The sequence below is a fragment of the Pelophylax lessonae genome, assembly GCF_965119305.1.
Source record: "Pelophylax lessonae genome assembly, chromosome: 1".
Lineage (NCBI taxonomy): Eukaryota > Metazoa > Chordata > Amphibia > Anura > Ranidae > Pelophylax > Pelophylax lessonae.
Genome location: NC_138768.1, coordinates 247,919,461 through 247,945,821, shown reverse-complemented (window position 1 = coordinate 247,945,821; position 26,361 = coordinate 247,919,461). Strand labels below are relative to the sequence as shown.

At 43.7% G+C, this 26,361-nt stretch overlaps 1 protein-coding gene across 1 annotated transcript in view; it reads right to left on the bottom strand.

Moving 5' to 3' along the window:
• The window catches only part of ADGRD1 (adhesion G protein-coupled receptor D1), an 897,745-nt gene that overhangs the window by 863,435 nt on the left and 7,949 nt on the right, over positions 1–26,361 (bottom strand). The window lies entirely within an intron of this gene.

The following is a 26,361-nucleotide window of genomic DNA, read 5'->3' as shown; positions in this document are numbered from 1 at the left end:
ACATTCGAGGTAGATGGGGGAATCGTCTCTATTGCATTCTGACAGCAGAAAGACTGCCATGCTGTTAGAATACATTGATTGGTTGCAGCAGCTGATTGAGCATGTGGGTGGGTGCAGCGTGGTGCGGCAGCAGAAAACATTTAGAGTCCAGATGCAGAGAAACAAGAATATATTGTAGTTGAAGTTTCGTAATACACAAAAAGCCTGACAGGAAGGCAACCCAACCGGGAGCACTTACAGATGTAACAGCAAGGAGTCAGTAGCAGAAGATCACAACAGCATCTGTCTCGAGGAGCAGAATGCGACCTTGCCGGTCCTTACCCAATTGGGGAGGCTTCAAGGTAGGACAGCATGTCCCTGCACCCTCTCTAGTCCTTAGAAGCCTCTCCCTGACACTAAGCCCTGTCCCTGACCGACGGTTGACCTGTCCCTACTCTAGGTATTGTCAATATTTCCATCACACCCGTTCCTGGAGATGGGCTGGTCAGTAGGGGGTGTTGCAGCAACTACCACTATCAATGCATATATTCACCAGTACACCATGGATCGTCAAACGTCGTCCAAAGCAGAAATATCACAAGACAAAGGACCAAGTGCAATGTTTTAGAGCCGTGCAGGACCTCTTCATTAAGCATGTGATGAAGTGCATACAGTGCTATGACAATATTTAAAATTCTATCCACCAATTAAAACATAGTAAAAAGGTGACATCTTTTTTGTGATGTGATCTAAATAAAAACTTGATGACTTGGATGACATTTGATAATCCGTGATGTGCTGATGATTACATGCATTGACCTTTCCTTACTCTAGCCACACGCAAAATGCGCCAAACCCCTGAGTCAGGTTCTTAAAGAGGAGTTCCAGTCACCGGTTGTAAAAATAAAGTGTAGCTGCTGACTTTTAAATAACTCACCTGTCCAGGATCCAGTGGTGAGCTCACCCCAGGCGGTCTTCGGTCCCCGGCGCCAGTATCTACACTATGGGCACCTGGCTGCAACAGATTGTGGCTTCACAGCTGGGTGCCCACTGCACATGCGCAAGTCCCACTGCGCATCGTGAGTGGTGGATGCAGTTAACTGGAACCTGTCAGTGTCCCAGAAGACACTCCTTAAAAGTGTCAATTGTTTAAGAGGAGTGGGGAACAAGTCCTTAAATCGGAACGTCTCCTTTTGGGTGGAGTTCCGCTTTAAATACACTCTGCCTGACCCATGATGTCCTCGAGAGAGCTATACAATTGGATAGGTGCCCCTGTGACCCAGGAAACCATTGAGGAACTAGGTTCCTCTTGACTTCCTCTTCCTCTGCAATGGCGTTGTGGTTGAGCGCCACCTGCAGTGCATAAAATAGACTGTACCTGTCTACAAGCAGGCTTTATCCAACAGGGCAGTAGATCGAGTTCTGACTAACTACAGTGGCCACACATGGATCAAAATTCAGCCAATCCCCCCTGAACTGACAGCATTTCGATCCAACTATGGCCACATTTAGACTGCTGCCCCCAGTGATATTTGGTAATGTGACTAGCTGCATGCTGAACACATACCAGTGACTTAATAAGGGTCTCCTTACCTGCTACAATCTGGCCATACAATATTAATACAAGCAACTTTAGATTTGCTAAATCTATGTAATAGAAGGACCTGTCTACTGTAATCTATCCAATCATTTTTTATCCAGTTAGGCAGGCCTTTGTTATACATCAGGGGTGGCCAACCTGTGGCTTAACTGCCACATGCGGCCCAGGACAGCTATGAATGTGGCCCAACACAAAATCATAAAAATGCTTAAAAATGTTGATTTCTGGAGGGGATTTTTTCTGTAAAAATGTGTTTACACTTAGAAAACAAATGTTGCTGAAGAAAAATTTGACAATGTCTCTTTACTGGACTTTTATAAATTTGATTTTCCCAAAGAAAAACCTCCTACTCTTCACAATCACGGCTTATTCATGTCATCAGTTTTCGGCAGTACCTATATTTAATCAACTATTTTCAAGGATGAAGCAAACGAAGGCCAAAATTAGAACCAAAATATCTGATGGGTACCTTGAGAATTCATTGAGAATTGCTCCACCATCTATCCAATCAGATATTGATGCATTAGTTTTTCAAAAACAGCATCAAATACCAAACCAGTTCTATGTTGCCCTCTTTTACTTTTATAATAATAAATATAACAAAAAAAAATGAAGTTTTATCACTCATATAGATACATTATTTATATCACTGATCATTAACTTGTGATCTGTCAAACTTTTTCTGCTCATCAGCTTTCCTTATTGTTAGTGTATTTTATGTGTGGCCCAAGACAATTCTTCTTCTTCCAATGTAGCCCAGGAAGGTCAGAAGGTTAGACACCTCTGTACTACACAGTTGTTGATAAATCCAAAGGGGATTGTACAATCAAAGTTTAACGTGAGCGGTAAGCTTAAGGCAGTCAGGGAAACAGTATTTTCAGAAAGAGATCAGCAATCACGTTCTCTTTATTTCCCTCAGTAAAAGTTTCCTTTAAAGGTTTTAATGGAAAAACATTCAGGACTTTGCTTGTACAAATGGTATACACCAGAGCCCTGCGACCACTTTTAAACTTCCTCTGGCTCCTTCACTGACAATTAATCACTAAAACGCTCAGTTTCGTTGTTTTACTGTGAAGTGTCTGTAGGGAACCAGGTTTCCACATCCTTGAACAATCTACAGACAAAAAAAGCTAGAAATCCGCCGGCTGGATCGGCTCCCATAAGTCTTGTAGAGAACAGTTGCAAACAAACAATATTTTACGAACATTAATACTGGACACAAGGAGGCTAATTTTACGGAGACTGTGATGGATCTGGCTATTGCAGTGCTAACATAATTGGAACTTAAGGGATGAAGGTAATGTTAATAAGTACTATCTAATGCAGAAAAAGTCTGCGTTTACTTGATGGCTGAAGAGTCAGTGGGTAAAAAAAACAAAAAGGAGATACCTTTATACTAAAGAATTCTAAACCAGTAAAGTGGGAAATCATGTCGTACCTGCCAAATACTTGCCCATTTGTGGTTATTGAATTTTTAAAGTGCCCTGTAGCCAAAAGAAAAATTATAAACAAATGTTTCTTATGCTGGATATTAAAAAAAAAAAAAAAAATAGCATAAAAGTGTTTTGTTCTGAAGAAAAATCAAATATTTTTCATTGATCCATCACGTAGATCTTGCATCATGCCAGATAGGAAGTAAATAGAAGTCACAGGGTGCCGTTTGTGGGGACATAAAGTTTTATAAAAGGCTTAATACATATAAAATTAAAAGGGAAAGACAGCAGAACATCAAGATATAGCCATCGTTCCAAAGAGCGTAGAAATATCTTACAGACCAAGTAATGCAAGGGGGCTGCAGCTTCTAGCAAATCTAGGCCGGAATGGGGAACCTGAACCAAAAACCAAACACTTTTGCCATTAAGGTGCACAAAAGCTTGATTTGTCATAAATAAGAATATAGGTGCCCCAGAAGGTTCCTCTAAGCCAAAAAGATGTTGTCTACGGCCTCTCCATTTGCAGAAAAGTGTGAGGAAAAAAAGGGGAAAAAAATGGGGGAGAGGGAGACAGGGAAAAAGGGGATGGGGAAAGCATTAGAAAGAACTAGGGGATGATAAGAAGAGACATGAAAATTGAAGAGAAAAAAGAATGCACGCCTGTTGGTGGGGGATAGCTAAAGGAAAGATTAAGGCTAATTTTTCATGGTATTAAATGGTAAGCCATGGCTTTAGGTGTAAATGTCAACATCTCCACTGAGCAGCTATACAGGGCATTTAAGTGCAGCTACTTACAATTGTCTTTAGTGGTGTATTTATAATGTACCCAACAAGCTTAAGTCTTGGTGAAGTGCATGATTCTATCATTAGCTATGGCAATTAACCCCTCCATCTTCTCTGTTTTCACAGGGCACCACTTTTACCTTCCTGGTGCTTGTTGAATATCGTATTACTGCATATGAGTTTACTTGCCAGCAAAAAGACATCATTTTTAATTACTGTATATGGAACCATTTTTGTCCTAATGGTGGTCAGGAGCACTTGTATAAATAGGCTGAGAACTTTAAAACTGGACATTCCTTGCCCATTCAGGGCAAAGTGATTGTGTCTCTGGAAAAGGAGCCCCAACCCCCCTTTACTCCCCTTACCTGAGCTTAGCACTCCCTCCTCCCTGGCAGCTCCTCGGGGGATAACCACCAATTCCAGGTATGGAGGAGCATGTGCCCAATTTGTTATTGTGCCGAACCTAACAGCCCATTGCCAGACCAAATCACTGTCATATTACCAGAGGGCTAAAGCCACCGCCCCCTGGATTACTGACACAGCCAAGCTCAGTGAATCATAAACCCAGGAAAAGTAAGCAAAAGGGGTTCATGGGATGTCCCTGACAGAGACACTGTCACCTAGCCCTACAGCAAATATATCAAGTGCTAAAATTATTATGCTACTTTATGGCAGTGTTTCTCAACCAGCGTTCCACACAACCCTAGGGTTTCTGTAGAGGGGTTGCATTGATCTTTTTAGCTATCTTTCCAATGACCACAAATGTAAGGAGCATTCTTCCCACTGACCATAACACTAACCTATTATGAGTTGTAGTCATTTTTAGCAGGGGTTCCCTGAGACTGAAAAGTTAACTTCCATCTCTGTGATGAAAGGTTGAGAGAGGCTGCTTTAGGGCAACTGACAAACATTTCCCCATACCAGTGCACCACTATCCCCGTAGGGCTTGCTGTATGATGACTTCTTGGGCCTTCTCTGATAACCAGCACACAGTAACTCAGGGTACAGTTCACACATCCCTCCTTACTCCCGATGGCTCATCACTCAATAAACAGTCCAGTGTTTTTGGAGGGTTTTTTGGAACTTGGATGGGAGAAGGGAATAGTGGGATACTCCAACTGTAACTATTCACAATGGATAAAGACAACTCTCACTTGGGTTCACCAGGTTGCTTGTGGAAGCATCGACACTGCTTAGTCTATGCTGCCATATGTATGGAAAGGGTTAAGTCTCCTTACTCTTTTCTCTCCAGCCATAGCCTTGGTGAATCTACTTTATCTTCAGGACACTCACTAGCATCCCCTTTACTGACACCTGTCCACTGACTCTTCTAGCTGCAGGGGTGGCCCCCTCAGGTCAGGCCCCTTGACACAGATCTGTACTCACTGTACTGCAGAATCAGATCCTCCAGTGTCTCCCCTCTCAGTCAGTTTCACAGGACATCTGGGTTCAGTTCCTTACTAGCACTTTCCAGGCCCTCAGGTCAACCACCTGAGGCCGCATGGCACCTCTACAAAGGAGGAGTAAGCAGCCCCCTCAATCAGGGACTCTGCTATCCATCCAAAAGACCCTGAGCACATGTGCTCCTGGCATTTATACTGTATCCCAGCATGCAACGAGGCATTCTCCTCTGCCAAATCACTATGGCTGTGCCAAACGCCTGTGCACTTATTTGTCAGGTTTCCTCCCACTGTCCAATATGCCTCCCTATTGGACCAGTGTGAAACACTCTGCAGACAGATCGATATGTACCTGAGCACATTGAGCAGACCTCACTAACAGATCCTGCTCTCTGGTAGGCAGGGAACAATATAGATTTACCTGCAATCCCTCTAGTAAGCAGTTAGGATTTTAAACAATACTTTCGCTCTCTAGAACCTACCTAGGAGGGTGCTACACCACCTATCTAGAAGTGAACAAACTGAACCAGACTTTTGACTACTTTGGAGTGAGCCATGAAAGAATATTATGATCTTAATATAACATTTTGCTACCTAAGTATAATGAACTGTGCCTGTAACTGTACATGCATGACCTTGGCTTTATCCAATTTAGGCTGAATTACCTGGAATAAATATTCTGTTAATATGTTTCCTTTTCTAAGATTTTTCCAGATACAGATAGCTGTTAAAGTGGACCAGTCATGAAATACTGGCAAACCTACCATTACAGCAGTTTCCGTCATAGATGCCATTCTTGTATGTCAGCTGTAAATTTCAACCTCCTCTTTTTTGTGTGAATTGACATAGAAAAGTCATCCTCAGCTCTGTAATGCAACCATTGAAGTGACTTCCAAAGCCCCAGAGACCCAGGAATGCTGGGATAGAATAAAGTGTCTCTCATTTGCATGAGAAATTGACATAATTAAGTAAAAATGTGGTTCCACACATAACATAGTAGTTACTAACATGACAGTGTATTTTTTTTTATCCTTAACAATGATTTTTTTTTTTAGCAGATACAGTACATGAGCCCTAAACCATGACTTAAAGCATCAGTTCACCTTCAGGAACATTTTCTAAAAGTCCCCCAAAGCAATTCCAAATCTTCTGAGTAGTACATACCAGCAGTCGGGGCCGGCGCTACCTATAGGCAAGGTAGGTGCTGGCCTAGAGTGCACATTAGCCAGGGGCGGCTCTCAGTGGTGTCGCTATGGGCAGAGGCGACTCGCTAATTTACCCAGTGGGTGCAGTTGATCCCCCTCCTCCTTGCTCTCCCCGCTGGGAAATGATGGACTGAGGAGGAGAAACTGTGACACACTCCATCTGGTGGCAGGCAATGGTGACACGCTACATCTGGTGGCAGGTGACGGTGGCAAGTGACACGCTGCATCTGTTGGCAAGTGACACGCTGCATCTGGTGGCAGGTGGCGGTGGCAAATGACACACTGCATCTGGTGCCAGGAGATGGTGGCAAGCGACACTGCATCTGGTGGCAGACTGTGGATGGCAAGTGACATGCTCCATCTGGTGGCAGGCAATGGTGACACACTGCATCAGGTGGCAGGCGATGGTGGCAAGTAACACACTGCATCTTGTGGCAGGTAATGATGGCAAGTAACACACTCCATCTGGTGGCAGGCAATGGTGACACACTGCATCAGGTGGCAGGCGACGGTGGCAAGTAACACGCTGCATCTGGTGGCAGGTTGCGGTGGCAAGTGACACTCCATCTGGTGGCAGGCAATTGTGACACGCTGCATTTGGTGGCAGGTGACAGTGGCAAGTTACACGCTGCATCTAGTGGCAGGTGATGGTGGCAAGTGACAAGCTGCATCTGGTGGCAGGGGACGGTGGCAAGTAACACGCTGCACCTAGTGGCAAGTGGCAGGCTGAATTTGGCGGCAGGTGACGTGGCATGTGACACGCTGCATCTGGTGGCAGGCGGTGGTTGCAAGTGACACATTGCATCTGGTGGCAGGCTGTGGATGGCAAGTGACACGCTCCATCTGGTAGCAGGCAATGGTGAAACGTTGCATCAGGTGGCAGGCGATGGTGGCAATTGACACGCTGCATCTGGTGGCAGGTGATGGTGCCAAGTGACACGCTGCCTCTGGTGGCAGGTGACGTTGGCAAGTGACAAGCTGCATCTGTTGGCAAATGACATGCTGTTTGGTGGCAGGTGATTGTGGCAAGTGACACGCTGCATCTGGTGGCAAGTGACATGCTGCATCTGGTGGCAGGTGATGGTGGCAAGTGAAACACTGCATCTGGTGGCAAGTGGCACGCTGCATCTGGTGGCAGGCAACAGTGACAAGTGACAAGCGACAAGCTGCATTTGGTGGCAGGTGATGGTGGCAAGTGACACGCTGTATCTGGTGGCAGGCGAGAGTGGGAAGTGACAAGCTGCATCTGGTGGCAGGCGACGGTGACAAGTGACAAGCTGCACCTGGTGGCAGGCGACAGTGGCAAGTGACACGCTGCATCTGGTGGCAGGTGCATCTGGTGGCAGACGATGGTGGCAAGTGACACGCTGCATCTGGTGACAGGCGACGGTGGCAAGTGACAAGCTGCATCATGTGGAAGGGAACGTAGGCAAGTGACACGCTGCATCAGGTGGCAAGTGACAAGCTGCATCAGGTGGCAGGCGACGGTGGCACGCTGCATCTGGTGGCAAGTGGCAAGCTCAGGGCTCCCACTGATTCTGCATTATGGTGAGTTGAACTATTTCATTATATATTACAATGTAATAATAGAAATAATGTGATTCAATCATCCATATCAAGCATGGTGTCGGGATGATTTAAGTGCTAACACCAGCCAATCGGCTGACAATTTACCCACCACCGAATTCCCTTTCAACCCTAAGACTACATTCACCCCAAAAAGGTTGGGGACCGCTGCTCTAGTGACATCACTTCCTCCTAGCACTCTATGCTTTAGATAGCCACGCAGGAGGGAAAGGAGTGACAGATTCCATTGTTAGCGAGGGTTTTGAAATCATCTTTTTTTTGGGAAGGAGGGGGTCCCTGAATGGCAGTTTAGAAATGTGGTCACCTTTTTGGGGGGGGCAGGGGATACCTCATTTTGACAGGTACCCACTCCCACTTCCGCTCGGGCTGCCTAGGCTGCTTAAACTGAAGTTCTCCTCTCCCCCTCCCTCCCTGCAATCTTCTGAGACACGTCACAGGTCCCATAAGATTGCCCATCCACTGAGGAAGCACAGCACGACTTGCGCATGCGCAGTGTGCAGCCGGCTGTGAAGCTGCAAGTTGTCAAAGCTGGGTGCCCACTCTAGTGATGCCGGGGAGAGGCGAGAGAGAGGAGCGAGGCTGCATCGCTGGACCATAGGACAGGTGAGTGTGTGTTTATTAAAAATCAGCAGATACACTTTTTGTAGCTGTTGAATTTTAATAAAACTAAAAACGAATGGAACTCCACTTTAAGTTAATGGACGTGAGTGGGGCCTTATATCTATGTTTTTCTCCGTATACATGGGCAGGACAAAGGGGGTGGAGTCAGGGGCAGGGCTAGTGGGCGGCATAATTAGGTTTCGCCTAGGCCAGGGGTCAAAAATCCTTGCACTGGCCCTGCCGGCAGCGCTCTATCTGTTTCAAATGTTGCACTTATTCCCATTACACATGCGGGGGGGGGGGGGGGATTTTCTGCAAAAAATGCTGGTACCTCGATCTCCCTCCATCCTGCTATTTGTAGGACAGGTTGGATACTACAGTTATGCATTTGTGCAGTTTGAGTGGCCTGGAGCAGCCACTACTGAGATGAACTAGAGAAGAAGAATGTGCCTACAAGCATTTTGAAAGGCCAGAAACAGCAGTGCATAGTTGTAGTTTCCAGCCTGTCCTGCTGTTTGCAGGTTATCGGTTTATGGCCCTAGAATTGCTGCCCTCAGGTTCCCTGTGATACATCATATGTATGGCACAATCACAAGCCGCCTGTGTAAAAGCTTGGGAAGATTGACAGGTTCTGTTTATCAAGACATTGGGGGTTTGTTTACTAAAGACAAACAGGATGTTCACTTTTCAAAGGGGGTTGCACTTTGCAAGGCTAGAGCTTAATAAACTTCCATCGTCCAATCACGTTCAAGCAAAAGTCTAGTTTTTGTTTTTTGCATGTACAGTAATTGGGTATTCTTTGCAAAATGAAACTTAAAGCAGAGTTCCGGCCACAAAATCGACATAATCGATTTTGGGCCATCCGCTTGCTCTTGGTCACCTGAAAAAGAAATGGATAGTTACGATTTTTTTTTTTTTTGTTTACTTACCTTGTTATTGAAGAAAAATATACTCACCTTTCTTCCACTTCCTCCCTCTGTGGCCGCGGCCCGCGCCGTCACTTCCTCTTTGCACTGATTCCTGGGAGCTGAACGTCATCGCTCCCAGGAATCAATGCGCCTGCACCGACCCAGCTCGTCACTTCCGGTGCGGCGCCTCATTCCCTGCTAAACTGCTTCTGGGCATGCCCAGAAGCTGTGGAGGGATGACACGCCCGCACCGGAAGTGACGAGCGGGGTCGGTGCAGGCGCATTCTGGGAGAAGAGGACACGGAAGAGGACGCAGAAGAGGACGCGCTGGCTTCAGCTGCCCACATCCGAGATGGCAGCACTGGAGAAGAAATTTTCAAGTTAAGTATTTCTTCTAAAAGGTAAGTGCGACCCCGGACAGTACAAGGCTATCCATTGTGGAATGTACTAGCCCTGACTGTCCCGGGGGTATTTTTATCTAAAAAAACATTTTGTGGCCGGAACTCCGCTTTAACCACATTCACAACTCATTCCCTTGTAAATTGCAACTTCCCTTGTAAAAAAAAAAAATAAGTCTATTTGCCTTTGGTAAATCAACCCCCAGCAGTCTGTTAGATGTCCAATGTCTTCTGTGTCCTCCACTTTAAATAATTAAGCACAGATTGTGCTTGATTAGCTGCTTCCCTGTCTACAGTAGCCAGGGAATGACAGCTCTGAAACTGGAAGTGACAAAATGTTTATTGCTTCTGGCTTCATTATTTGAAGAGGTTATTCATGAATGGATGGTATCTTCCTGCTCTCACTGTTTGGCCATTTTACCTCTGTCTTGGGCTCCCCAGAGGAGGAACAGAAGATCCTGGGAACCACCATAGGTAGCGGCTGGTAGGGGCCCTTCTCATTACAGTGTCTACATCTGCCCTGATCACTTCTACTGAACAGCTGATACCAACCTCTAAAATACCAAGCCATGAGCTTGTTTTATTCACTTGAAGTCCTGGACATTTCAAAACAGTATTTCTGATAATCTGCTGAAGTCCCTGATAACATGGCAATTTGTGTGAAAACCCGACAATCTGATACCATGGAGGAAGTCTCTAGTAAGAGAATTGACCATCTATCCGACTTTATCCCTGTCCATGAGTTTTACTTTCCATATGCCACCTTCCTTTTAAGTTCATTTATGCAGAATAAACACATAAGTCCTATTCTAACCCACTTCTCTTTCGCTGCTTGTCTCGTCCAGTGCCTCTTTCTTAAATTTGGAGCTGGCTGTCTCTTTCTCGTATGCACAGCTGGTCCCATGATGACGCTCCCTTAAACCCACGCATGCACAGATGTGCCACAGGTCCTGAGTATGAGCAAACAATGCAATACTTAGGCTCCACAGCCTCCTGGGAAGCATCACGTATATATCCTAGTAGGCTCTGGGCAGCCAATATAAGTCCTCCTTGCCTAGGTGAGGAATTCAGAAATTAGGAAAAAACTAAAATTAAACAAAAAAAATGATCTCCAACTGTGAAAATAATAGGTTGTGGAAAACAGAGGAGAAGAAGTTGTGTTTATGAGTGAAGATTTTATTTTTTTCTGCAAGGACCACATGGCTTTGAGTCAAGCTGGGCTATTTATAATCCACACCCTTTATATATAAACCACACTTTTAATTTTCATGTGCTCGTTTAAGATTTTCTCACTCTTGCTTGAAAGCAAATGTTGGCATACGTATATGATATCAATATAACTGTCTTGATATTTTATAGTAGGCCTATAAACTAACAGCTGTGTATACAGTTTAAATATATGTGCACTGTTTTATCTGGCAAAATATTTGTAATTCTATTCAGCAAGTCTTGTGATTTACACACCTCCGTCATATTGTAAAACCATATTTCCTGGTTTTGCTTTCAAGCTTCCAAAGTACTCACCTTTTGGCAGCCTGTTGGCCAAAGAACAAACATCAATATCGCTGTCCTGAGGTTGATGTAGGAAATATTGCAATGATCTTTCTGGCTATAGCATTTGAGAAAGGTGTGTGAATAACAAAACTGACTGAACTGAATTAAAATCTTTTGTAAGGTAAAATAGTTACCATGCAGTATATATTTTTCAGCTGTGTGTTTGGTATGCCACTTTGAAACAAAACTAATGCCATTCTGTCAAATACACAGATAAAATACAACCCCCTCCACCTCAGACGCTGTGTCCAGCTGCTAAAACCCAACCCTGCATTGCAGTCTGGGCATAGGCCACCAATATCAGATGTGCACAGGGAGGGTAATCAGGGCAGGGGGCAATTACAGAACCAATCCCCTGTGTAACTCCCTCTGCAGCAGGTGAAAGACAGTTTCCCCTCCCCTCCCTACCACCTGTATTTAGCTGCTGCAGAGAGAGTGACAAAGAGGATCAAATCGGTAATTGACTCCTGCTGCCCCCGATCAACCTCCCTGTGCACCATCCTCTGCCCTCAGCTCAGCCGCCCCCCCTCCCAAAATGCTTCCCTCCTCTCTTTTTCAGTCAACTGTTGTGGGCACATAGTTTCAGCATGGAGTGCAGGGGAAGGGGATAGTAAAAATGTTATAGTAAACAAACCTTCCTTTCGTCAATGAACACAGTGAATGATCGGTACCAATCACTCAATGTGTTAATTCACAACTAAATCACAGAAAACTGTGTTTACTATATTCCTGTTTGTGAATGAACAGGAAGCTCTGTACAGATATTCATTCACTGTGCAGTGCAGCTGAGGCTGCAGAGAAAGGGATTGAGGAAATTACGCCCTCAGTCCCTTTCTCTGTCTCAAAAGTGAGACATCAAAAGTGAGACCCCTGATATTTCACCAAAGTTCCCCCTATTGCATTCCAACAGAGTTGTGAAAAAAATAAAAATAATTTAAAAGTTCTTAAAAAATAATGAAAATTTGTAAAAAATAATGAAAAAATGAAGGGCACACTGGTTCTCTGGCCCATACAGTGTGAATGAGTGGTTTGTTTGTGCAGCTGGAGCTGCTTGTTACTCTTAAGCCCCGTACACACGTACCGATGGTCGGCTTACAAATGTTCCTCTTTTCTCCCCGGGATGTCGGTGTCTGCTGAAAAGTGCAAAGACAGCACAAGGACAGCACAAGAATTTTGTCCGCCGACTGCAGAAGTGATGTCATGTAATGGTTAACTTTCCCTGTGTTTTCTATTTTCTGAGCATGCCCAGTCTTGCAAATCTGCGGTCTGTCGGCCGAATTGTGTACTGACAGGCGAACAATCGTCCGTTCTGGTGTCGGCATACAAATATTTTCATGTTTGCACGAAAGACTTTTGTCCGCGGATTGTGCGCAGACATCTGTCGGAGGCACCATACTAACACGCGTACAATCGGCAGATCCTTCGTCCACCGACGTTTGTATGCCGACGATCGGTACGTGTGTACGGGCCTTAAGGACACAGCAGCTGTACAAACAAAGCAGGTCCTAATGTGACAGGTGTACAGGTGCGGGTGAGTGGCCTTCAATGCACACTGTGTGTGTTCAGGGCCATACATCTGCATCCACATTGAGACCTTATTTACACATGGAGACCTCATTTATTTATTACCTTAATGTAGTTTTATCTTCTAGAGTTAGCAGGAACTTTGTAGGATATGTTGTGTTTGTGTGTGCTAATAATGATTTTAGTGTATTTTTAGCAAAAATACTGTTCTCCACCCTGTTTACCCCTATACACTGCTGTGCTGACCCCTGTACACTGCTCTGTTACCCCCTGTCCTCTGCCCTACTGACCCCTGTACACTGCCCTAATGACCCCTGTACACTGCCCTACAGATTCCTGTACACCTCTCTGCTGATCTACCATCCTTTGTTCTGTGTCAGGGCTGGGCTCGCAGCAGCTTTCTCCTCTGTGTTCAGGCTGCTGAGTTGTCAGATAATTGTCAGCACTCATTGTTTCCTCAGTGGCTCACCTGGTTAACATTATCTGCTCGACAGTCCCGCCTACAGCCAGCCTCTTCTGGCTATTTAAGCTGCCTTGTTCATTCCTTTCCTGCCTTCACCTGGTCAACATATCTGGAGTTTCTCTGCTGTGTTCCTGTGAAAGACTTCGCCTGGCTGACGTCCCTTCTGGTTCCTGATCCTGTTCCTCTGCCTCCGTCTACGCTGATTTCTTGTTTCCTGATCACTGGCTCGTCTGACTTCCCGTTTTGGTTTCCGATCCCTGGCTTATGTTTTGAATATGTTTACTGTTCTGTACAATTTTTTACCATTATATTAAAGGTGTGATTTTAAGTGCATTTTCTGTCTCAGTCTAATTCATGGTTTCTGATACCCTGCTGACCCTCTGTATACTGCCCTGCTACCCCTTATCCTCTGCCCTGCTAATACCCTGTACACTGTCCTACTGCCTCCTGTCCCCTGCCCTGTAAATTATTACTGCTGTACAAACTGCCAACCTTATCCTCTGCCCTGCTGATCTCCTGTATACTGCCTTGCTGGCCTCCTACCCTCTGCCCCCCTTTTTTACTTCACCCCTACAATGGACAGGCTAGATCCGACCCTGGCAGAAGACCTAATATTTAATTTCCCTGCTACAGTTATGTGACATTTACAGATGTTTTCCCACCCCTGGCCTTTGACTGGACAGTGAACGGTGAAGTAGCAGTGTTATGAGCTCATTTGTGTCTCTCCTATCAGAATATTAGTACAAAAATGTAAGTACAGCATGGCAGCAGAAGGTATTGCCTCATTTTGTTGTTTCTACCCCCCCCCCCGAGTTTTGCTGTAGAAGGACAGCAGGAGGCTGGTACCTAGTCAAATTTTGGTACTTATACGGTATGCAATAAAAAAAAGTGATTTAAGTTATGCATTAACATAAGGTTGCATTTATTCATGTCTTTTTAAAATCTGCCAGAAGATTAGCTTTAAGGCCTTGTTCAGATACCATGAGGCTGCTCAGGGCTGTCCCCCCTGTCATGTTTGGAGAGGAGTACCGACACCAAAATGATCAATTGCACCAAGACACCACCCCAAACCAAGCACACCAAATGCCAGTTTCAGAGTTGTTCTTACATAAAAAATGCCTATTAGGTTGTCAAAAAAGGGACATTCAAGAGGTGACAGTATCGCCTGGCAGTTGCTGCTCTACTACCCTCTGAAAACAGATCTACCATTAATTGCTTTTTGGAGGAGTGGTAAGGGGTGCTCCCCATGTGAACAAGCCCTATATAAACAGAAAAGAATGTATACTGAAACAGATAGATAGGGGTATACAGCGGACACAGTGAAACAAGCCAGATAAAGTTTTGACAAATTCCTGTTTACTGACCAGACACAAAACTACAGAACAACCGCTGCCTTAATTGGTAAATATGAACACATTTGTTTTCAGCCGCATTAGATATGACATTATAAATCTTACTGCATGTTTTAATGTGGAGTGAGCTGGCTAAGATCCATCCTAGCATATGTATGCATTACATCCGGCTATACATAAGAACAAGAAACAAAAAAGATGAATGGGGTTAGAAAATGGAAAAACTCCCACACCTTACTCCACGCAGACAAAAACGCTGGATCTCCTTTCATGTGTGCATTGCACAAAGTAGAGTTGGCATAAACTTCCCAAATATTAAAATGTACAGCCAATCCAAAATGAATACAAAAGCCTAACAACATGAAACAAACACTACAAAAAAAAAAGTGCAATGATTAAAAGCAAAGGCAGACATGACCACTTTTCTGGCCAAATAAAATAACACCCCTTTACTGCCCCGATCCAAGGATTCCAGAGTCATTGGATAAAACTAGGGATTGATTGGCTAACAAACAAGCAATAAAGCGTGACACAAAGAAATTCTTTTAGACCTAGCTACAGGAATTTTTCCTACACTTTCATAATTGTAATATTGCCCAGAAAAAAAAAAAAAGAGCTTGGTCATTGAAAGGAAAAGTTCTTTTTTTTTTGTTACTTTGTGGATTTTATTTTATTTCTGTGCTTTAAGATACTGTGCTAAAAATAAACTACATGTGTTATATCAACAGAGGGTACGGAAACAGATCCCATAGGCAGATAGTAAGCAATCTGTTTTAATATACTGCAATGTGAATATGGAGTGCAATAAGCAGCATTCAGCTAATGAAGGCACTGTGACATTAATAGGGTTCATTATAAGGTTGTTTCTAGGAACTCAAGTCAAAGTAGGGGAAGCACATGTCCTCTAATTAAGAGCTATTACCTTACAAGGAACAATGCTCTTGAACTGTAAAGAGAACATAGAATCTAGGCTTTAGTAACAGACAAGTGCCATGTCGGGAAAGGGTTTCAGTCCACAAACTGAGAGTCTGGGGGCACGAGCCAATTAGGTGGCATAAGATGTACTGCACTGAGAGTTGTCTGCTATGCTTGTCCTCTATACCTTAAAGCCCAGCTCCTGCAATTAGAAAAAATCTATTCTGCAAGTGCTAAATGCTTGTTCTGTCTAGGAACAGGCAATTACCCAGCCTAGTCCCCACTCTGGCTGGATCTGTCCCCAAAGCTCCTGTCTATGCATGGTCCCTCAGCACCATAGCACCATCAGCTACAATACAGAGCTATTAAACCTGCATTATACATGGTGAGGGTAAGGCTTAAAAAGGAGGCTGCAGGGGACCAGTTGCACCATGGGAGGGACCCTTCTAGAGTGCACAATAAAATAAGTATTTCTTCTTATTCCCCTCCCCTTGACACAGCAAGCATTTAGCCCTTGCAGTACAAGGGGCCCCACTGCAAGGGTAGATTGTTTAACCCCCCCTAGAGTTGGGCTTTAAGGGCTTAGGTGTGTTTGATGCCCAATGTGTCCATATATAGGAAGTACGTAAAGAGGAACTGCTGTCTGCTCACATATTTTTTGTAATAAAAACATATTTGCCATTCTGAAGCTTCCCTACAACTACTTTTCATATTATTTTATATGTACTGTGATTCTGTACTTGCCAAATATGCTACAGAAATCTCCCTCCACTAAGTCTGGCTGCAGCCATTTTAACTGTGGGCAGCTGAAGCTGCTGTCTGTTTACTTCCTGGATTTACACAGACACACAGAGGCGTACACACACACACACACACACACACACACACACACACACACACACACACACACACATATATATATACAAAAACACATATATACACATGCACATACAGTATATACACACACACATACATATATATATACAAATACACATATATACACATGCACATATATATATATATATATATATATATATATATATATATATATATATATATATATATATATATATATATATATATATATATATATACAGACACACACACACATACATATATATATACACATACACACAGACACACTCACACCCCTGCTTGCCTTCACATTTCTCTTCTCTTGATGAATACACATGGATCTCTGCAGTCTGCTGCTATCTCCTCCCTCATCCAGCCCCCTCCAGCTCTGCAGTTCTCTTTGGCTCTCCTATGATTCACCCCTTCTCCCTCTCTCACGAGAGTGAAAGAGACAGCTGTGCATGATGTCATTAGCCTGTTACAGAGGAAATTGGAACCACATTCACACTGCATTTGTGGGCTTCCGTCAGAATAGCGCTTCCTTCAGTCTGAACATAGAAACAAAACTAGATGTAATTTAGCTTGTATAGAACTAAAACCAACAACTTTATTGAACAGGCTCAGTCACACACAATATATACAACACAGGGAAACATCCCCCTCCTGATCAAATTACCACACCAGGTCAGGTGCCTGATTACATTATCATATGCAGATGAAATTCTGTACAGAAATATAATTAACATATCTGAAGAACATGTAAATATGGTGTAATAACCGCGCTAATTTCCTGGAGCGTGCAACTAGTGCGGACGTGCGCAGCCGTCCGGCCAGCAGCTGATTCAAGCTTATACACTATTCCTGCATGTGAGTTGTTAACCTTTTATTCAATAAACATAGTTACGTTTTTACACTATGGCGCCTTTCTCCTTTTCATGTTGGTGATACATATTGGGCATTGCTTCCTTGGAGTTTATCGTGTGGAGCACAAGTCATCCTCCCAGCTTCTGGATACCATACAAGTGTCTTATGATTGCAGTCTGGTAAGGGGTGATTGTGATGGTGGTGGATTACTTGTCTATTTGTCAATGTGACCTACAAGTCTACCTTGTCCATCCTTGGCACAAGCCATCCTCCCGGCATCGGGATACCACATAAGTGTCTTATGATTGCTGTCTGGTAAGGGGCGATTGTGTCGGTGGTGGATTGCTTATCTGTCTGTCAGTGTGACCTATAAGTCTACCTTGTCCAGCCTTTGGTAATGAGTACCCACAAGTGCCTCTCCTTCACTGGGTTCCACTTCCCTTATTTACTATTTTTGCTCACTTAATTTTTGTTCTGGTAAGCAGCGTGATTATTGGTGGTGGATTCATTCATCATTTTTTCCTATCAGTCTGGCACAATATTTTTGGCTTTTTGGTTCACACTGGTTTTTATTCACTGGTGATATTTTTATCTAATGCCAATGTACCATCATTACAATCTATGTGTTGTGGGTTTTTATGCTATGGCGTTTTTTCTTTTCTTTGATTTATGACGTCACTTATTTTTGGGAGTCCAACAACGGATATCTACAAACAAGTTGTCAAGATCCCTGTTTTGGATTCCATGTTTCACTCATTTTGTGTTTTGGTAAGCACACTACCATCAGGAGTCGTGATTGACAACTTCTGATTCCACTATTTAGTTCACGAATTATTGGACTGTTATGGACATTAATTTGGTCCATCATCAATGATCAATATCTCTTGATTATTGGTCTCTGATTTATACACATTATTTTTAATGTATTGTTTTCTATTTATGGACATTTATTTGGTCTATCTAAGGTTGAGCGCGACTTTATATATCTGAAGAACAACCAACACAGACAGTATTCTACTCTTCCACCAGTAACTCATAGATGACAGTGATTCAATCAACCTGAACCAATTAACAACAGACTTCCATCCTCGAGCTCCTGAAGTACAATACACGTTATTATAAGTGTAAACATATCTCCACAGTAGATAACAGATGAGTAAATCAGCATATTCAATAATGTGTGGAAGACAGGTGGTTGAGCTGATGACATTAGCATCTGCTATGAGTCTGACTGTCTGAAGCAGTCTCTTATTGGCAATAGGCAGCTAGGCCTGTAACATGGAACAGAGGCCAATGTGATTAGATATTTTGATGAACATGTTCAGAATTAAACAGGCCAGGAATAGAGATGTCCCGAACTCTTCGCTGGCGAACAGTTCCCGGGGAACATCGCTTGTTCGCGTCCGCCCCCTATACTTCATCATTGAGCAAACTTTGACCCTGTACCTCACAGTCAGCAGACACATTCCAGCCAATCAGCATACCCTCCCTCCCACACCCTCCCACCTCCTAGAAGAAAGCAAGGGCATCTTAGATTCATTCTGCAGCTGCAGTGTTAGTGAGAGCAGGGAGAGTGCTGCTGCTGCTGCTGTTAATAGGGAAATTGTTAGCTAGTGTACTGTGTCCACTCCTGCTGTAAGGACAGCGTCCTGACAGCACCCCAAAAAGCCCTTTTTAGGGCTGGTATTTCAGTCAGCTTTTTTATATATATATATATATATATATATATATATATATATATATATATATATATATATATATATATATATATATATATTGCAGTTGCCTGCCCGCCGTGTGTGAGAGGCCACAGACCCACAGACTGTACTGTGTGCACACCACTCATATCGGGTGGCACAGCACCTTGCAGTTAAAAAAATAATTTATTTTTTCCTCTGTCATAATTGCAGTTGCCTGTCAGTGAGTGTCAGGTCCACAGACTGTACTGTGCCCACTGCCCACCACTCATATACGGTGGCACAACACCTTGCAGATCAAAAAATAATTTATTTTTTATCATTTCAGTTGCCTGCCAGTGAGTGTCAGGTCCACAGACTGTACTGTGCCCACTGCAGTGCCCACCACTCGGTGGCGCATTTAGCATAAGAATAAGCACGTTATTCCAAACAATTTAGGAATGTTAGGTGATTTATGCCCTTTATGGATTAAAACCCGACTCTGCGTCAACTACGTAATTTTCCATGGGAGTTTTGCCATGGATCCCCCCCCGGCATGCCACAGTCCAGGTGTTAGTCCCCTTGAAACAACTTTTCCATCACTATTGTGGCCAGAAAGAGTCCCTGTGGGTTTTAAAATTCACCTGCCTTTTGAAGTCTATGGCAGTTCGCCCGTTCGCGAACGGCAAATTTTATGTTCGCGACATCTCTAGCCAGGAATAGTCTTCATATATTTATTGAGATATATGGTTGATAAATATTACTGTCCCATTTGAAGTAATCCAAGCCATATTCTCAGTGTCCATTAAGTACCTGTCATTGTTTCCTTGGTCACCCTGTGTTACTAATAGACACAGGGTGACTTACACATAAGAGGGGCCTAGGGGCTGAGACAGGGATTTCCCAACCTCTCTAAGGTAAGCTGTGTTCCAGGGGCCCCCCAACCAAAGTGACTCCCATCACAAGGCTGTATAAGGTAATTACTAGCAGAAAAAGGGCAGCACAGTGGTGTAGGGGTTAGCACTTTCACCTAGCAGCAAGAGGGTCACTGGTTCAAATCCCAACCACGACACTACCTGCCTGGAGTTTGCATGTTCTCCCTGTGCCTATGTGGGTTTCCTCCAGGTACTCCGGTTTCCTCCCACACTCCAAAGACATGCTGGTAGGTTAATTGATCCTGTATAAAATTGGCCCTACTATGTACTGTATGTACTGTATGAATGTGATTTAGGGACCTTAGATTGTACGTTCCTTGAGGGCAGGGACTGATGTGAATGTGTAATGTATATGTAAAGCGCTGCGTAAATTGACAGCGCTATATAAGTACCTGAAATAAATAAATAAAAATAAAAAAATGTTTTATTATCCAAAGCTAAAACAACAAGGGCAGAAGATTTATTCAATGGAAAGATGAAAAAATGACTGAAGGTCTGCTTTAACTATGCAGTTCAAATACTGTATATAAGCACTAACTTGTATGTTTACAATTTTGTATTGGGCAGATTTTTTTTTTCCGTATGTCCAGCATTAAAGGGAATCTGTGCACAAAATATGCATACTAAAGTATTTATATATTATGAAAAAGCAGTAAAAGTACTTATAATAAGAACTTATCACCTTGGTGCCTATAAGTACTGCGGAGAAATTCAATGTTAACCACTTTGATATTAACCTGTAATACCATATCATTACTAGGCCATTTTCAGTTTTTAGTGCTGTGATAATTTGACTGACAGTTATATTATTCACTGTACCCAAATTAATTATATGTTTTTTTTTTTAGACTGATAGAGCTTTCTTTTGGTGATACACTAAGTCCCCTACATATGAACATTCTACTTATAAACTTTTACAGATACCAACATGTCCAGTCCTGTAAAGCTGGGTACACACACTCAGCGGGTTGAATGAAATAAACACTGACAGATTGCCTTACCAACACAAACAATGTTGGTGCAGGGATCTCCAATGCTGTGCCTTTGTGATCTGACTGGGGGACTCCCCCTGCAAGAACACACTGATCAGCGCTCGCAGCCTTTGTCTGCAAGCGCTGATCTTTGTTGGACTTATGGACAAGCTGAACTTACGAACGAGCTCCTGGAATGGAACTCGTTCGTAAGTAGGGGACTTACTGAATTTAATATCAACTGGGTTCTTCAGGAATGCACATCTCGGTGCTCATTCCCCAGCCACAGAGATGTGAATTTAGCTTAAGACAGAAAGGGGGGAATTTACTAACACTGGAGCTTTCTAAATCTGGTGCAGGTATACACATAAACCAATCAACTTCCAAGTTTTATTGTCAAGGATTAATTAAAAACGTAGGCAGGTGCGTTCTACCTGCTCCACTGCAGCTGGCACTCTTTTACAGCACCACCACAGTTGGAGAGGAAGTCAGGTGGAACATAGTTCCTCTATAGTTTCCTGGGTCACTGTGGAAGCACCCAATTGGATGCCAATGCCCAATGTGACTCCAGCATCTTGGGTTAGGCAGAGCCTACATAAGGCCCTGGCTAACATGCATGGTGTGCTTTTTGGTGAGTTGGTAGAGTAGGGACAGGTACCCTGCCTGTTAGGGACAGCACTAGCGATAAGGAAAGGTTCACAAAAAATAAACATACATACTCACCTAAATGGCTACAGCAATTATCCGATGCGCTGCTGTCTCCCGCTGGCTCTACACCGAGAACGGAGCGATCAAAAACTGCTGATTCCTCGGTTTGTGGTCTTCATTGAGCAGAGGAACGATAACTGTCAGTCCTGCTCTGCCCCTTCAGCACTCATTGGAACACTGGACTGTGGAGGGGGTGGGAGCAGGGAAGAGGAGAGGCTGAAAGGCTGAGCCAGCTGCCGGTCAGGGATCTGGGCAGATTCCAACATTATTGTCAGAATCCCTGCAGTCTGGAGAAGCTCTGTGATGTCAGCAGGCTTTAGACCATTGTCGGCTGAATCTGGGACCCAAAAGTGCAGAACTAAGTGCACTCATGTGATCCCTAGGAGAAGTATAGCCAAAAAAAGTTGGCCAAAACATCCCTTTTAAGGCTCATTTACTGTTCTTACCACTGAGAATATGTACTTTAATGTCCATAATCTAGACACAAGTGTATTGTCAGCTGTGCCTGCATTTCGAAGCTGCATCACATCCTGTTGCATTTCATCATGACTTGTCTGCACAACAAACACGGGGTCACTGACATTGTTAGTATTTACACAGGCCATTTGCATGGCCACAGAGAAAAAAACACACAGTAGCCTTTACAGCAATTTGATAAAGTTTATTTATCTTACCTCACTGTTGTTTGATAGAACTGAATTGTGGTAGGTGTCAGTGACAGCAACGAGACATTTTAACTGGAAAAGTCCAAGGTGCATTTGTATAAATCACCCGTCTAGCGAAGGAAAGTAATTACCGTACTACAGCAAGGAGCTCTATAGAGGAGGTCAGCATCAATGCCAGAACTTTTATTATTTCGCCCAGAGTTGAACTCTGAAAGCTGTGCCCAGAAAAGATAGGAAGAAGGCAAATAACTAGTCACCAGCATTGGCTGTGGTCTTTCAGCAGCTAATATTTTCCCCAAGACTAACTTACCGGGGTTACATAGTTACATAGTTACATAGTAGGCGAGGTTGAATAAAGACAATAGTCCATCCAGTTCAACCTGTGTAGGTGTGTGTGACTGTAATCATCTAACATAGCCCTCAATCTCCTGATCCTTGAGATGTAAGTCTAAGAGTCTTTTGAAAGTCACCATACTACCCGCAGAAACCACCTCTTGTGGTAGACAATTCCACAATCTTGTAGCCCTAACAGTAAAGAACCCCCCACGTTGCCTGAGGTTAAAACGCTTCTCCTCTAATCGCATTGTATGTCCTCGAGTCCTCATGCAATTCCTTCGAATGAACAGCTTTTCTTCTAAGCTGAGATCCCCATTAAGATATTTATAAATTGCTATCATGTCCCCTCTCAGACGTCTTTTCTCCAGGGAAAATAAATCGAGCGATTGCAGCCGCTCTTCATAGGTAAGGTCCTCCAACCCCCTAATCAGTTTAGTTGCCCTTCTCTGGACTTTCTCCAGCTCCAACACATCCCTCCTGAGGACTGGCGACCAGAACTGGACAGAATACTCCAGATGCGGTCGGACCAGAGTTTTATAAAGTGGAAGGATTATAGTCTTATCTCTGGAATACATCCCTTTCTTTATGCATGCTAATATTCTGTTGGCTTTGGAAGCTGCCGCTTGGCATTGCATGCTGTTGCCTAATCTATCATCAACTAAGACTCCCAAATCTTTCTCCATTTTTGATTCCCCCAAGGGTTCCCCTCCTAACGTGTATTGTGTTTTTATGTTTTTGGTCCCCAAGTGCAAAACCTTACACTTCTCCACATTAAACCTCATTTGCCATGTCGTTGCCCACTCCGTAATTTTGTCCAGGTCATTCTGTAGGATATCTGCTTCATGCTGTGCAGTTATTGCCCTGGCCAATTTTGTGTCATCTGCAAAAACTGATAACGAACTACTGATCCCTTCCTCAATGCTGTTTATGAATAAATTGAACAAGGTTGGTCCCAGGACTGAGCCCTGGGGCACCCCGCTTACTACCTCAGACCAGTCTGAGTATGCGCTGTTTATTACTACCCTTTGGACACGGCCTTTTAGCCAATTCCGTATCCAAGAGCAAACCCTGCTGTCGATACCTGCAGACCTTATTTTATAAATTAAGCGCTTGTGGGGAACTGTATCAAACGCCTTCGCGAAATCCAAGTACACCACATCCACTGGTCTCCCCCTATCTAGCTCACAGCTCACTTCCTCGTAGAATGCTAAGAGATTGGTTTGACAAGAACGCCCATTTGTAAACCCGTGCTGGTTACTACTGATGATGTTGTTGTCTTTAGCATACTCTACGATATAGTCCCTTATCATCCCCTCCAAAAGTTTACATATTATTGATGTCAGACTGACAGGCCTATAATTTCCCGGGATATGTCTCTGGCCCTTTTTGAATATCGGAATCACGTTAGCCTTCCTCCAATCCCCTGGTACATCTCCTGTCCTAATACTGTCAGCAAAGATCAGGAACAGTGGTCTAGATATAACCATACTGAGTTCCTTGAGCACTCTCGGATGTACGCCATCCGGGCCTGGTGATTTGTTTGTGTTAAGTTTATCCAGTCTTTCCCTGATTTCCCCCTCTGTTAGCCATAGTGGCAAGTCCTGTGTATTACTACTAACCATACAGTCATGGTCAGTGTACCCTTCCTTTTCCTGCGTAAAAACTGACGAGAAAAAAGAATTCAGCACGGTTGCTTTTTCAGTGTCCTCTGTAACCATCCTCCCATCATCGTTAATTATGTGTGCAATATGCACTGCCCTAGTTTTTTTGCTGTTGATATATTTAAAGAATTTCTTTGGGTTTTTTTTACTATCCTCCGCTATTTGTCTCTCAAAGTTGATTTTAGCCATCTTGATTTCGTGTTTACACTTCTTATTTTCCTCCTTGTATTGCTGGAAGGCCGATACTGTGCCCTCTGATTTATATTTCTTGAAGGCCAATTTTTTTCCCCTAATAAGTTTTTTAACGCTACGGTTTAGCCAGCCAGGTTTGGCTTTGTCTCTTCTAAATTTATTCCCCATAGGAATGCACTGCAAGATGCCTTTGCTTAATATTGTTCTAAAGCATTCCCATTTTTCCTCTGTGGTCAGTGATCCCAGGGTTTGGTCCCAGTTTACCCTTTCCATCAATGAGTACAATTTTGGAAAGTCTGCCCTTCTGAAGTTTAGGGTTCTTATGTTCCCCACTTGCCTTTTTATATTGTTATTTATACTAAATGTGATCATCCTGTGATCGCTAGAGCCCAGGTTGTCCTGGACTCCTACCTCCGAGATTATGTCTGGGTCATTAGTGATCAATAGATCCAGGATAGCATTCTCTCTAGTAGGGGAATCCACCAACTGCGACATGTAGTTATCCTGTAAGGTTTCCGTGAATAGCCGGGCCTTATGCGAGTGTGCAGTCCCCTCTTCCCAGTCAATGTCGGGATAATTGAAGTCCCCCAATATGATGACTGATCCTAGTTTTGCCGCTTTACCTATTAGTGCTAAAAATTCCAGCTCTACCTCCTCCCCTTGGTTAGGTGGCCTATAGCAAACCCCCACAACTACTTTTCCCTTATCTTCTTCCCTATCGAGTTCAACCCACACAGATTCTAAATCCATGCTCATCCCATCCGTAATGTCACTCCTTTCTAGCACCTTTATATTGTTCTTGACATAGAGACATACCCCTCCCCCTCTTTTACCAACCCTGTCCTTCCGGTACACCGAATACCCTTGGATATTGGCCAGCCAGTCATGTGAGGGGTCGAACCAAGTCTCCGCTATTCCCACAAGGTCTATGTCCTCCTCATGTACTAACACTTCCAACTCATCCATCTTATTAGCTAGGCTCCTGGCATTAGCATATACCCCTCTTAGTTGATTTACTAAAGGCACTCTTTACTGTTCACTTTGCAAGGGAAGTTGCACATTTCAAAGTAATTAACCCCAGAGCTTAGTGTATGAGGTGAAGCTTATCCAAAAAGTGTACAACTACACAGTACATACAGCGCTCCAGGGAAAAGGGCAAAGTCCCTTGGCCCATTGGAACTTTCATCTGTATCTGTAGACCATCAACAGGGTAGAGGGATGGATGAGATAACTGAATGGATGGATGGATAGATAGATGGTTGATAGGAGAAGGGAACCTCTGCAGCTCCCGCAGAAGATCTGGGTAGGATCTTCTCAATGTAGAAGAAAATGAATAGCAGGGCGCTGAGGTCAGTATCAAATAAAGCCAGAGTCAAAAACAATGAACAGTAGATGGCACATGGGTGGATGAGACACAGGAGTTAAAGCGCCCACCTAAGTGATGAAAGTGTAGCATGGACAGCAGGCTGACTGCAGCAGATGTAAGCACAGATAGAAGGCAGCTCACAGGAGATGAAGGAATATCTAGGCAGCATGAAAGACAAAAGACAAAGGAGTGCCACTCTAAGTGCAATATATTTAAAAGTTGGTGAATTTATTAAGACAATTGTTAACTTACAAAAAGTAAAAAAATGGAGCGCATGTCAGATCCTTCTAGGTGTCAGTACAGCTTAGTGACCGAGGGGGGGGGGGCATATGAAGCCAGATGTATCCCAGCAGGTACAAGACGAAGCAGGGAGCTTTCAGCCTAGCACTCCACAGGACAAAAGACACAAGCCACTGAGTTCCTGGTTGAGA